General features: G+C 41.3%; 1 protein-coding gene across 5 annotated transcripts in view; it reads left to right on the top strand.

Annotated features, from left to right (window-relative positions):
- The first annotated feature begins 349 nt into the window (after positions 1-349).
- PTPDC1 (protein tyrosine phosphatase domain containing 1) overlaps positions 350-13,510 on the top strand; it is a 56,822-nt gene continuing 43,661 nt past the window's right edge. For 3 of the 5 annotated variants that reach the window (XM_077138654.1, XM_077138650.1, XM_077138652.1), the window contains exon 1: positions 350-412. The gene's annotated coding sequence lies outside the window, so the exon portion shown is untranslated. Of the gene's footprint in view, positions 413-2,704; positions 4,374-13,510 lie in introns of those variants that run through there. The other 2 variants (XM_077138653.1, XM_077138651.1) reach the window with 2 other exon arrangements.

The following is a 13,510-nucleotide window of genomic DNA, read 5'->3' as shown; positions in this document are numbered from 1 at the left end:
GCGGGGCCGGGCGGGGGCGGGCAGGGACGAAGGAACCCGCGGCAGGGGCAGGATCTCCGCGCTGGGAGACGCGCCCAGAGGCGGGCTCTATCAACGGCGCTCCACCGCGCTCCTCCCTCCCACTCCTCTCCGCACCTCCAGAGCCCCGTCCCCCCAGCGGCCCCCGACCCACTCAGCGGCTCCGCGCCCCGCCTCAGCGGCACCCCGACCCCCCTCAGCGGACCCTTGACGCCCTCAGCGACCCCGCGGCGTCGCGCGGGCTTTGAAGGCTCCGGGAGCGGCGGGCGCGTCACGTGGCACCGCCTCGGGCTGCTATTGGCCAGCGCGGGTCACGTGCGGGGGCTGGGTCCGACTGGCGGGGGCGCGGCCTGAGCTGCCCGCGGGGCGGGGTCGCGGAGTGCGGGCCTCGGCGGTGAGTGGGCGCGGGCCCCGGGGGCGGTGATCCGGGGGCGGGCGCGCCGTGGCGGCCGGCTGGGGTGGAGCGGCCGTCTGGCCCGGGCTGCGAGTGGTGGGCGGGGGCCGTGCGGCCCGGAACGGGCGGGAGGAGGCGCTGGGGACCCCCGCGCGCGCCCTCAGCTGAGGGGAAGGCACACCCCGACCCGAGGGCCGCGGGCGGGAATGGGAAGGGGCGCGGGGTGGGCGGGGGTCCCGCGGGAGGCCCCGGCTGTGGGGACCGCGCCCCCCGGCCGCCCCTCGCGTGCGTTGCGGCGGGAGCTGCCGACCCCGCCGGACCCCAGCGCGGCGGAGGGTCCCCAGGCGGAGCCGGGGGGAGGCGGTGAGCCCGCGCTCGCTCGGACGCGCGCTCGAGTGTCGCTCCGCCTCCATTCGATAGGAAGGGAAACAGACTCAGGAGCTCAGGGTGACCTGTCCAGTCCGCCCAGCTCTTCAGGGACCTGACCCAGTCCGTGTGGCCCGGAACCATCCCCCGCCCTGCTGCTCCCGCCTCCAGCCAGCGGGGCCCGGGCCCGGTACACACCAGTCAGCCTCGTGGTCTCGCGCAGATGCAGCCGCCTCCCCGGAGCCCACCGTGGGTCTGGTTTCTGCTGCAGAGCCTGAGGAACTGCGTTTGAGCGAACTCTGCGGGTGCTGTCCGTGCGGGTGGTCAGGGGCCACTGAGCACCACCGCTCTAGTCTCCCACCCAATCCCAGTGTCCTGACGCAGCTCGCCCCGGGGACTCCGGGTTCCCTTTCGCAGCAGAGATCCGTTTGCTCCTTTGGGTGGCCTGTCCACTCCCCCACGGGCTCCCTTTCCCAGCAGACATCATTTGCTCCTCTTTTGGGTGACCTGTCCACTCCCTGTCTGCTCCTCCAGACAGGTGCCCTGCAGGTGGGAAGGGCCCTGGCTGGGGCAGCGGGCTCATGCGCCAGCACTCGCACTGTGGGACAGCGCCCACTTTGAGCAAGTTTTGCTCTGCCTTTTTCTTTTCTCTTTTTTTTTGTATGATCTTCCTTCTATACTAGCCTGACCCTAACTGAGTAATATTTTAGAAATTACATATTTTAATTTTCCTAGTTGATCAAATAGTCAACCATCTGGTCACAACAAATTAAACAGATTAGATTTTTAATGAAGTTGTGAATTTTGCAAGTGACTACTTGCAGTGAGGAAAATGTGAAACTGCCTTCTTAACACCTGTATGAAAAAAGTAATTTATTTTAAAATATTCATAAGGATTCTGCTGTAGGGTTTTCTCAGTTTGTGCCTGTTTTCTGGGCCACCTAGTTAATGAAGTGTTTGGACAGATCACTCTTTTCGTGGATTCAAACGTAACATTTTCCTCGTGGGTGGTAAACCGTGGATTTTAATCGGCAACCTTTTGAGTGGTGGGTTCTTGCACGAGACCATCACCTTGCCTGATTCTCGCAGCTGTGAAGGGACGTGTCCCAAGTGCTCTTTCTGTCCTGATAAAGGCGTGGTCTTTGGGTCAGACTTTCCTGAGTGCTGCGGTGCTTGCTCCGGCCACGTAGAGACTGGTTAGGAGGAGGCACCACAGTGACCCAGAGAGACAGGCCTGTGTTTGATCTCGAGTAGCCATGTCTGCCTGCAAAACTCAGACTGCTCCGTTTGTCCCAGCTGGCACCGGAGCATTCCATCCTTCAATAAATGCAGAAGTAAAGTTGCTCAGCCCTGTGCATGCACTCAGGACTGTTTCATCAAAAATGTCAAGCATTTCTTATTTTGCAGGCATTGTGATGGCTAACTGGATTTATTATAGGATTCAGGGGCAAATACCTGTATTTTTAGGAAGAGCTACTAGTGGAAATGTCTTCTCCTTTAGAATAATGCCTTTCAACGTCAATTTTCTTGATATCTTTCTTTTCTTTATACCTTAAAGACATTCAACTCTAGGTGGAAAAGGTTCTAGAGAATTTGCATTTTCTCTGTTTTCCTGAATGTTTTATTTTAGCGACTTAAAATGACCTGTTAGTGTAGTAACTGTATTTTTCATTTTATTCTGTTCGCAACTCTGTTTGCCAAGATAGTTATGGTATAATGCATATTGTCTTTTTAAAATAACATTTTTTCTTCCAGTCTTTTTCTGTGTCCATATTATATATATGTATTTGTTTTGTGAAAATAAGATCATTCTCTATGTTATGTTTTGTAGCATGTACTTTTTAATCTAACAGCACATGGTAAATAAATTAAACCTTCCCAGCCAATTTTTTATGATTTTTATTTTTTACTTAATTGCTGCTATTGGCAAAGCAACAAGAGTGGAGTTGAGAATTTATAGTAATATGGGTAAATAAGATCATATACTAGAATTTTTCCTCGGAATTGTAGAGGAAGGAAAGGCACCTGAAGAAAATGTTTAAACTTGAGTAATAGATTTTGTAGCTTAACATTTTTAAATTCAAAGAAAATGGCCCGATTTTTGAATTCCACTTCTCCTTTTGTATATGGTCTCAAATTTTCTAGCAATTTTGTTGTAATCTGCTACTACACAAATCTATTTGACTATTAAATTGTCCCTGTTTTTGAAATACTCAATATCTTTGTCTTTATGGTCTGTAAGAAATTGTATACAAATGCTTCAGGCCACAGATTATATCAGATATTGAAAACAGTGTTAGGAATGTATTTTTAAATGTGGCATGATAGTAAAACACCTAACAGGGTATATAATAGCAATCAGTGAAACTAAAGTGTTTGGAAACTAACATTTTTAGTCCTATAAAACATTGAATAAAAAGAGTTTAGAAAATACCCGTAAACCAAAAAGAAAAAAACACTTAGAATCATACCACAATTAACGTTCCATTAGTTTACTAATCTGATTTACCTTTCTTTTTCCTACTCTTTGGTAGCCTCTGTTCATAATGGTCATGTAGAGTGACAGCTCTCCTGTGAGTGCTCTTATTTGAACTGAGTATGTGTACATCAGAGGTTTGGTTTGCACTTATTCCATGAATGGACGGGCTTATTCCTATTTTGAGCTCAGGTTTCTTTTATCCACCCTGTGTATAAGCACAGCAGATTTTTATATCTTTAAGTGCGTGCTTCAGTGGCATTGATGACACTCACAGGGTCGTGCCACCGTCCCCAGCACCCATGCCAAGATGCTCCATCGCCCCAGACAGGAGCTCCGCCTGCTAAGCCCTCCCGTTCCACTCTCCTCCTGGCCGCTGTGGAAGCTGCTAATCTCCTTTCTGTCTCGATGAATTTGGTTATTCTGTGTATTCCATATAAGCAGAATCATACAGTATTTGTCCCTCTTTGTCTGACTTATTTCACTTAGTATAATGTTTTCAAAGTTCATGCATGTCGTAGCCTGTGCAGAACTTCTTTCTCTCTTAGGGCTGACATATTCCATTATGTGTATATACCACAGTTTGTTCATCTGTTCAGATGTTGATGGACATTTGGTTTGTATCTACCTTTTTGCTGCTGTGAATACTGCTTCTATGAACATTGGTGTACAAGTATCTGTTTGAGTCCTGGTTTTAAATTCTTTTCCCTACTCACCAGTGATGTTGAACATTTTTTCATGTGCTTATTCTCCATTTGTATATTTTCTTTAGTAAAGTCACTATTCAATTTAAATTGCTGGGTCATATAGTAATTCTCTTTAACTTTTTGAGGAATTGCCAAACTGTCTTCTCTGCATCATTGTCAACACTTATTATTTTCTGTTTTAAAAATAATGGGCACCTGGGAGTGCAGGGGTAGTTCTGTGGTAGAATTCTCACCTGCCATGCAGGAGACCAGGGTTCTATTCCTGGCCCATGCAGTTCCCAAAAACAAATGAACATGCAAAGAAAGAAAGAAAGAACAAACGAAAATTCAACAAGTGGTGCTGCAAAATTCAACAAATGGGATACTCACGTGGAAAAAGAATGAGATGTGACCCCACCATACAGCTCACAATGTAAGTAAGTAAATAATGACCATCCTAGTGAATGTGAACTGGTATCTTGTTGTGGGTTTAATTTTCTTTTCCCTCCTCACCAGTGATGTTGAACATTTTTTCATGTGCTTATTCACCATTTATATATTTTCTTTAGAAAAATCACTATTCAAGTACTTTGCTCATTTTTAAAGAAATATTTTTATTGACACACAATTTCATCACAGTTGTATGTTCATCACCGTGATCATTTTTAGAACATTTGCATCACTCCAGAAAAAGAAAGAAAGAAAAAACTCACACATCCTATACCCCTTACCCTCCCTCTCATTGACTACTAGTATTTCCATCGACCCAATTTATTTTACCCCTTATCCTCCCTATTATTTGTTTATTTTTTAGTCATATTTTTTTTTTTACTTAGCCATACTCTAGATAATAGGAGTGTCAGACACAAGGTTTTCACAATCACACAGTCACATTGAAAAGTTGTATCTTTATACAGTCATCTAGAATCAAGGCTCCTGGAACACAGCTCAGTCATTTCAGGTGCTTCCCTCCAGCCGTTCCAATGCAGCATAGACTAAAAAGCTTTACCCATTTTTTAATTGAGTTCTTTGTCTTTTTGTTGTTGAGTTATAGGAGTTCTTCATATGTTCTGGATATTGAACACTTACCAGATCTATGATTTACAACTTTCTCCCATTCTCTAGGTTGTCTTTTCACTTTCTTGATAATGTCTTAAATTAATTTTTTTGTGGAATACACTTTTATTTTCCTTTTACCTTTGCAGTCATCTTTGAGTTATCATTGTGTAAACAATGGAATGGAATGAAATTCCATTAAATCATATGTAAATAGCTCTAGAATACTTAAACAATTATGACAAAGCAATTATAAGTAACTTTTTTCCTTAGTAGTATGTATTTGCTTTTTAAAGTACATTAAAGAGCTGCCATGTCTAGAGCTAGCTAAGAGAGAGCGATAGTGCTGTCCCAGGAGCTCACCTCCTTGAAAGTTTAGACTTCAATTCTGAAAATCCTCAAGTTTCTGAGTTCCAAAGTATATAGTCAAGCAGAGTGCTATTTGGGTTGAAATTATTTATCTTTGAAACTTAACAGCATTTTACCTTTCAGTCATTGCACAAAATCCTTTCTATTATTTCCACTCTATCTTGGTATTATGCAGAATTCCAAGTAAAACTCAGATTCCAGTATTTTCAAGTTTATTGGCCTGCCCTGGTTTTTCCAGTAAACTTCTGTGCGGAATAAACTAACTGTAGTTCAATGTTCTCTTTCCTTTGGGCAAAAGCTCACTGAAAACAGACCTGATATAAAGGCCACAGGAGGTTTTCTCCTCTCTGCGATTAGTTGTGCATGTTCCCTGGTGCATACAAGAAAAGTTTTCTCATTTAGATAACTTTTCTCTTCTGACACAAAGGATTTGATATTTCAAAACAGGGCGGGCAATGGTGGCTCAGTGGCGGAGTTCTTGCCTGCTGTGCTGGAGACCCGGGTTCAATTCCGGGTGCCTGCCCATGCCAAGAAAAAAAACAAAAAACAGGGAAAACAGCTCTGTTAATTATTTGTGGATTTTTTTAAAAGTGTGAATGGCTCTAGTGGTTTAAATTGCTGTAAGGAGTTTATAGAATAATTACACTTTTAGCTTTTATAGCCGAATCATAGTTCAGAATTCCTCAAATTAGTGAAGGCAGGGATAAAATTTCACTTTTTCTTTCATATTAGGTTTAGGACTTCTAAAATTTTAAACTTTTCCAAAAAATAACTTTCCTAGGTGTTTATGACAGTAGAGAATGGAAGTAAAATACTCTTGTGGCACGGACAGCGCGGGGCGTGGGTGTGAGAGTGTGCCACCTCTTGTGCGGGGCCTTTGGGCGGAGAGCCCCATAGGTCTTGGCTCTCGCTGAGTGTGGGATGCTGAACCTGTCACAGGACCCGCCTTCCCTCGGTCCATCCCAGCCATCCTGGACAGACCTCACCCCTTCTCCACACAGCATTCTTCACAGTATTTGGCTTCATTTGCCATGGCACCCCCTGCCAGACCCTCTCCATGTTCTTTCATCCTCTCTACCAGAAAGGTCAGGGGCTATTTTGTTCATCTCTGTCACCCCACGGCTCGCATAGTTCTCCGTGCCTCGGGGGCTCACATGGGAGTGGATTGGTCTGTTGTTCACGGGAGTCCCTGACCATCCCTGTCCCTTCCCTCTGAACATGCTGCAGTTTGTTGTACCCCCTTTCAGCGGTTTTCCTGGTACACTTTTGTCCTCCTCCTTTGAAAAAAATTATACCAGTACAATGATAGAGTTTAAATGGCTTGGTTGGAAAACTATCAAAAATAACTTCATTACATTATTAGTGAGTATGTCGTGGTTTTATATTGCTGGCCAGTTATAATTGAATACTACATTGTTTGTTTTGTTGCTGAAATTGTTCCAGCTTTTGCCGTTGGGCTTTTGGTTGCCTTCAGTATCCCTTTGCCAGAACCCCATCGGTTTGTGTTTTGAGCACTTCCCTGCTTTCCAGCAGTGTGAGATGCTCCAGGCTCCTCTCTTTATTTCCTAGCCCAGCTTAAGGTCAGTGGCTTCTCCAGTGAGTCTTGGTTCCTTTTATTGGAGCATGATATTCAAAACCAAATCTGCTGGTTGTTCCTAGGCCCTCTTTGCAGACAGAGCCCACAAGCACGTGTGTGCATAAAAACTCTGTGTGCACATAAAAGTATTTCTATTTCTGTTCATCAATGTAATATTAAGCTAATTAAAAGTTCACTCTGTTGTCTCAGACTCTAGGTCAGTACCACACATGCTTCTAGCTGTCCCCTTCCAGTCAGACAGTGAGAGGCCTGGCTGCACCGTTCCCATTGCTTTTCGTATTTCAGTTCCAGTGTACGTGAACGGCATGGAACAGCTTTACCCATCGAAGTAGGGTTCTTTTTGTCTTGGCCCTACAGTTTTCGGTCATTTCCAGAGTTACCCCACACCCTTTTCCCATCCCCTTCAGTGAGGTTATGCCATACTTTTGTAATACAGGTAGATTCTTGTGTCACATCTGCATTCCATGCTGGCATCCTCTGCCATCCTAGTTGATATTTTAAGATTTGACACATTAAGGTTCATTCTTTGTGCTCTAAAGTTCCTTGGTTTTGCGAAAAGAATAGTGTCAATGGTCCATCACTACAGTAGTACACAGAATTGTTCTGTGACCTTAAAAAAATCATCACTCTGCCCTGATATATCCCAGAGTAATTTGGGCAGAGAGTTAAAAAAGTATTTGCAAAGTCCTCTTGGGGCACTGGGGAGAAAGGAGGAAATATTCAACTTCCCCATCTGGGGAATTCCTGATATTCTTGCAAGCAGTGGGGACAACAAATTCAATAACCTAGTCCTCAATCTTGGGGTTTGCCTCTATGAAACTTATTCCTGCAAAGGAGAAGCTAAGTCTATAATTATGCCTAAGAGTCAACCCCAAAGAACCTCTTTTGTTGCTCAGATGTGGCCTCTCTCTCTCTCTAAGCCAGCTCGGCAGATGAACTCACTGCCCTCTTCCCTGCATAGGACATGACTCCCAGGGGTGTAAATCTCCCTGGAAACATGGGGCATAAATCCCAGGATGAGCTGGGACCCAGCATCATGGGATTGAGAAAACCTTCTTGACAAAAAGGGGGAAGAGAGATATGAGACAAAATAAAGTTTCAGTGGTTGAGAGATTTCAAACAGAGTCAAGAGGTTATCCTGGAGGTTATTCTTATGCATTATACATATTTTGTGGTTTAGTTTAGTTTGTGGCTGAAACTGTAGCCTTGATTCTTGAAGATGACTGTATAACTATATAGCTTTTACAGTGTGACTGTGTGATTGTGAAAATGTGTCTGGTGCCCCTTTTATACAGAGTATTGACAGATGAGTTAGAAAAAAGAGGATAATGAATAAATAAATAATGGGAGGGGATAAAGGGTAACAATTGGATAGATTGAAGTACTAGTGGTCAGTGGGATGTATGAGTTCTTCTTTCTTTTTATTTCTTTTCCTGGAGTGATGCAAGTGTTCTAAAAATGATCATGTGAAAAATATACAACTATGTGATGATATTGTGAGCCACTGATTATATAATGTGGTTGAACCCTCCATAGTTTGTCGAGAGTCATAATAGAATTACACCATATGTAGCCTTCTCACACTGGATTCTTTCACTTAGCATAATGCATTTAAGATTCCTCCATCTTGGTACATAAATTAATAGCTCTTTCCTTTTGATCACAAGTAATATTCATGGTATGGATTGTATCTTGGTTCCAGTTTTGTGCAATTATGATTAAAGCGGCTTTATAACATTTGTGTGCAGGTTTTTGTGTGGACCTGAGATTTCAACTTAACAAATCAATTGAGTAAATATTTAGGAACAATTTCTAGATTAGTTAGTAGGTCTATGTTTGGTCCTATGAGAAACTGCCAAACCTTCTCCTAAAGTGGCCATACCATTTTGCATTCCCAGCACCAAAGAAGGAGAGTTCCTTTTGCTCTCCATCCTTGCCAGCAGTTGATATGTTGGTCTTTTGGATTTTGTTGGTTTGTTTCTGCTTTTGTTTTTGTTTTTGGATTTTAGCTATTCTAATAGCTACATAATGGTAAATCACTGGTTTTAATTTGCATTTCTCTATATCTTCTTTTCAAAGGCTTATTTGCCATATGTATATCATTTGGGTGAGATGTCTGTTCAGATCTTTGACCCATTTTTAAAATGGGTTGTTTGTTTTCTTTTTGTTGAGTCTTAAAAGTTTCTTTTATATATTTTGAATACACATCTTTTATCAGATATGTGATATGCAAATATTTTCTCCTAGTCTGTGCTTGGTTTTTCATTCTCTTAACTGTGCCTTTCTCAGAGTATAACTCTTTTTATTTTAATGAGGGTGAACTTAGCAATTCCTTTTTTCATGAATTGTGCTTTTGGTGTTGTGTCTAAACACTCCTCACTAAACCCAAAGTGATGCAGATTTTGTCTATGTTTCTTCTGAACGTTTTGTGGTTTTGTATTTTACACCAAGGGCCACGATCCTTTCTTTTTGCATGGGCAGGCACTGGGAATTGAACCTGGGTCTCTGGCATGGCAGGCGAGAGTTCTGCCTGCTGAGCCCCCATGGCCTACCCTATGATCCATTTTGAGTTAATTTTTACTGTAAGGTATGAGGTCCAATTTATTGATTGTGGGCTTCCAGTGGTTCTGGCATTATTGGTTGAAAATACTCCTCTTTCTCCATTCAGTTGTCTGTACGCTTTTCTCAGAAATAGGCTGACTTATTTTTATGGGTCTGTTTCCAAGCCCTGTATTCTCTTCCACTGATTGATACGTCTCTTCTTTCACCAATGCCCCCTATGTTTATTCCTGTAGCTTTGTAGTAAGTCTTGAAATAGAGTAATGTGAATCCTCCAACTCTGTTCTCCTTTTCTAGAATTGAGTTACCTATTCTAATACCTTTCCTCTTTTATATAAGTTTTTTAAAAAGCTAGTCTATGTCTAAGAAAAAACCTGGCTGGGATTTTCATAGGAATTGCATTAAAGTGTAGATTTGGTGAGAATTGACATTTTGCTAAGTTGAGTTTCTGATTAATGAACTCAGAATATCTCTCCATTTATTTAGATTTTTGACATAGTTTTTAGATTCAGACCTATGTACTTCATCTTTTGTGGTAAAAAGTATTTATTTATTTATTTATTTATTTATTTATTTATTTATTTATTTATTTATTTATTTATTTATTTATTTATTTATTTATGTGTGGGCCGGCACTGGGAATCGAATAAATGGTGTTTTTTTAAACTTCAAATTCCAAGTGTTTATTGCTGGTATACAGGAAAACACTTGACTTTCGTGTGTTGACTTTGTGTACTGTGACCTTGTTAATTGCACTTACTGTGTCCAGGAGTTTTCTGGCAGATGTTTTGGAGTTTTCTGCATAGACAGTCGTGTCATTCGTGAGTAAATACAGGTGTATTCCTTCCTTCCCAATCTGTACTTCATTTCTTTTTCTTCTCTTATTGTATTAGCTAGAACTTCCAATACAGTGTTGTGTAGAAGTAGTAAGAGATGACATGCTTTCCTTGTTGCTGATCTTAGGAAGGACTTCAGTCTCTTGCTGTTGAGTTTGATGTTAGCTTTGACTTTTAAAAATAGTCTTTATTGCGTTAAAAAAGTTCTCTTCTATTTCTGGTTTTCTGAGAGATGTTATCATGAATGGTTGCACTTTGTCACATGTTTTTGCTGCACATATTAATTTAATTGTGATTTTCCTCATTTAGTTTATTAATATGAATTGCATCAATTGACTTACAAATGTTGAATCTTGCATTGCTGGGATAAAGCCCACTTGATCATGGCATATTAATCCTTGTTATATATTGCTGGGTCCGATTTCCTCATGTTTGCCTTCAAGTTCCTGAGAGATATTGGTCTGTATTCTTTCTCTGGTTTCCTAAGGTGGGAAGCATGGGTTATTGATTTAGAACTTTCTTCTTTTCTAATATGTGCATTTAATACTATAAATGTCTCTCGAGCACTATGTTAGCTGCATACTGTAAATTGTTTTGGCATTTAAAAGTTTTTATTCAGTTCAAAGTATTTTTAGATTTCTCTTGGACTTCTTTAACCCATGTGTTATTTAGAAGTATGTTGTTTAATTTCCAAATATTTGGAATTGTCTAGCTGTCCTTTTGTTATTGACTTCTGATTTAATTCTTTTGTGCTCTGAGCGATAACTGTGCATGGTTTCTTTTCTTTTACATTTGTTAGTGTGTTTTATACCCCAGAATGTGGTGGTCTCTCTCTTCTGTGGTGGATGAAGCGTCCCATGGTGTTGAGTGCATCAGCCCGATTGCTGGTACTGTCCATATCTTCTCTGTCATTGCTGAATTTCTGCCTGCCTCAGCTCCAGTTCCCAAGAGATGGGGTTGAAGCCTCTAACTGTAATAGTGAACTTGTCATTTCTCCTTTCAGTTGTATCCCTTCTTGTCTTATGTATTTTGATGCTCTGTGGTTAGATCTGCACATGCACGTTTAGAAATATGTCAGTAGCATACAAACATTTTCTCCAGTATACCTCTGTTCCCTCTTCTTCCTTTATGCTATTATTGTCATGCAATACACATTAGCTCATCAACTCATTTTTATAATTATTTCTTTTTACATGTAACTTTAAAAGTAGTTAGGTAAAGAATAGTTACATAAAAATACATGTATACAGATTTTCATCATATCTGTGTAGTTACCTTTATTGGTGCTCTTTATTTCTCTTGCAGATTTGAGTTACCATCTAATGTCCTCTCATTTCATCCTGTTTACTGTAGGGCAGATCTGCTAACCAACAAATTCTCTCAGATCTTGTTTATCTGGAGATGTCTTAATTTCTCCTTCCTTTTTGAAAAAGAGTTTATCTGGATATAGAATTCTTGGTTGACCATCTGTTGCCTTAGACACTTTGAAGATTTCACCTTACTGTCTTTTTTTTAACTTTTTTTTATTGTATAGTATAACATATATACAAAGCAAAGAAATAAAAGAGCAATCATTTTCAAAGCACTCTTCAACAAGTGGTTACAGGACAGATCCCAGAGGTTGTCACGGGCTACCATACAATACTCTCAGATTTTTCCTTCTGGCTGCTCCAGGATACAGGAGGCTAGAGGGCTTAAATACTTTATCAGCACAATTGACTTTTTTCCTTCTTTTTTTTGTGAAAAATAACATATATACAAAAAATATATTTTTCAAAGCACAGCACCATAATTAGTTGTAGAACATATTTCAGACTTTGAAATTGGCATGGGTTATAATTTCAGGTTTTTACTTCTAGCTGTTCTAGAATATTGGAGACTAAAAAATATATCAATTTCATGATTCAGCATTCATATTCACTTGTTAAGTCCTATCTTCTGTGTATAATTCCACCATCACCTTTGATCTTTCCGTACCTCTCTTTGGGGTTGTTTGGGTTATGGCAATTCTAAATTTTTGATATTGGAAGGGTCTGTCACTAATATGAGTTAAGGAGATGAAACTGTCTGATGTTCTGGAGAGGCTGGGCCCTCTAGATTTTAGGGCTTATCTGGTCCAGGGACCCATCTGGAGGTGTAGGTTTCTGGAAAGTTACTCTAGTACCTGAACCCCTTGCGGAATCTTATATGCTGCCCTAGGTGTTCTTTAGGATTGGCTGGAATAGTCCTGGTTGGGGGTTGGCAGGTTATGATAGGTAGCAATGTCTAACTGAAGCTTGCATTAGAGTAACCTCCACAGTAGCCTCGACTCTATTTGAACTCTCTCTGCCACTGATACTTTATTAATTACACTTCTTTTCCCCCTTTTGGTCAGGATAGAATTGTTGATCCCACGGTGTCAGGTCTGGATTCATCCCTGGGAGTCATCTCCCACGTCATCAGAAAGACTTTCACCCCTGGATGTCGTGTCCCATGTAGGAGGGAGGGCAATGATTTCACTTGCAGAGTTTCACCTCACGGTCTTTTAACTTCCATCTTTTCTGGCAAGACGCCATCAGAAAATCATTTCTGTGTGATAGGTTATTCTTTTCTTGCTACTTTCAAGATTTTCTCTTTGTGTTTGATTTGATAATATGTCCATCATGTACCTTGGTTGTGGATCCCTTTGAATTTATTCTACTTGGAGTTCACTGAACTTTGAGGTTCAGTGATTTTTCTTGCTACACAACTTTTCAGTTCTTTTTCTAGCTTTGATTAATTTCCTAAGTTCTGAAAAGCTTGATTTTCGTTGGTTTGACCATACTTTTGTTGTTTTAGAGGGAGAATGAGTTCACATCGGCCCTCACTCTGCCATTTCAAAAGTTGATTCCCTGCCTCCAGCATATTTTGATACCTTGTATTTTCATTTTCATGGAATTTTATGTAGTTTGTTATTTCCTTTTAGTCTTCCTCTTTGATGCACATATTATCTATAAGTGTGTTTAATTTCTAAATGTGTGGAATGTCCTAGTGTCTTTCTGTTAATGATATCTAGATTGATTCTGTTATGGTTAGAGAATGTGCTTTTTATGATCTTAATTCTTTTAAATCTTTTGCCCTTTGTGTGATGGCCCAGGGTATGGTCTGTCTTGGTGAATGCTTTCTTGGTGTCTG

This window comes from Tamandua tetradactyla, chromosome 2 (genome assembly GCF_023851605.1).
Source record: "Tamandua tetradactyla isolate mTamTet1 chromosome 2, mTamTet1.pri, whole genome shotgun sequence".
Lineage (NCBI taxonomy): Eukaryota > Metazoa > Chordata > Mammalia > Pilosa > Myrmecophagidae > Tamandua > Tamandua tetradactyla.
Note: the sequence above shows the minus strand (reverse complement) of the source record. Positions and strands in the feature narration are given on the sequence as shown.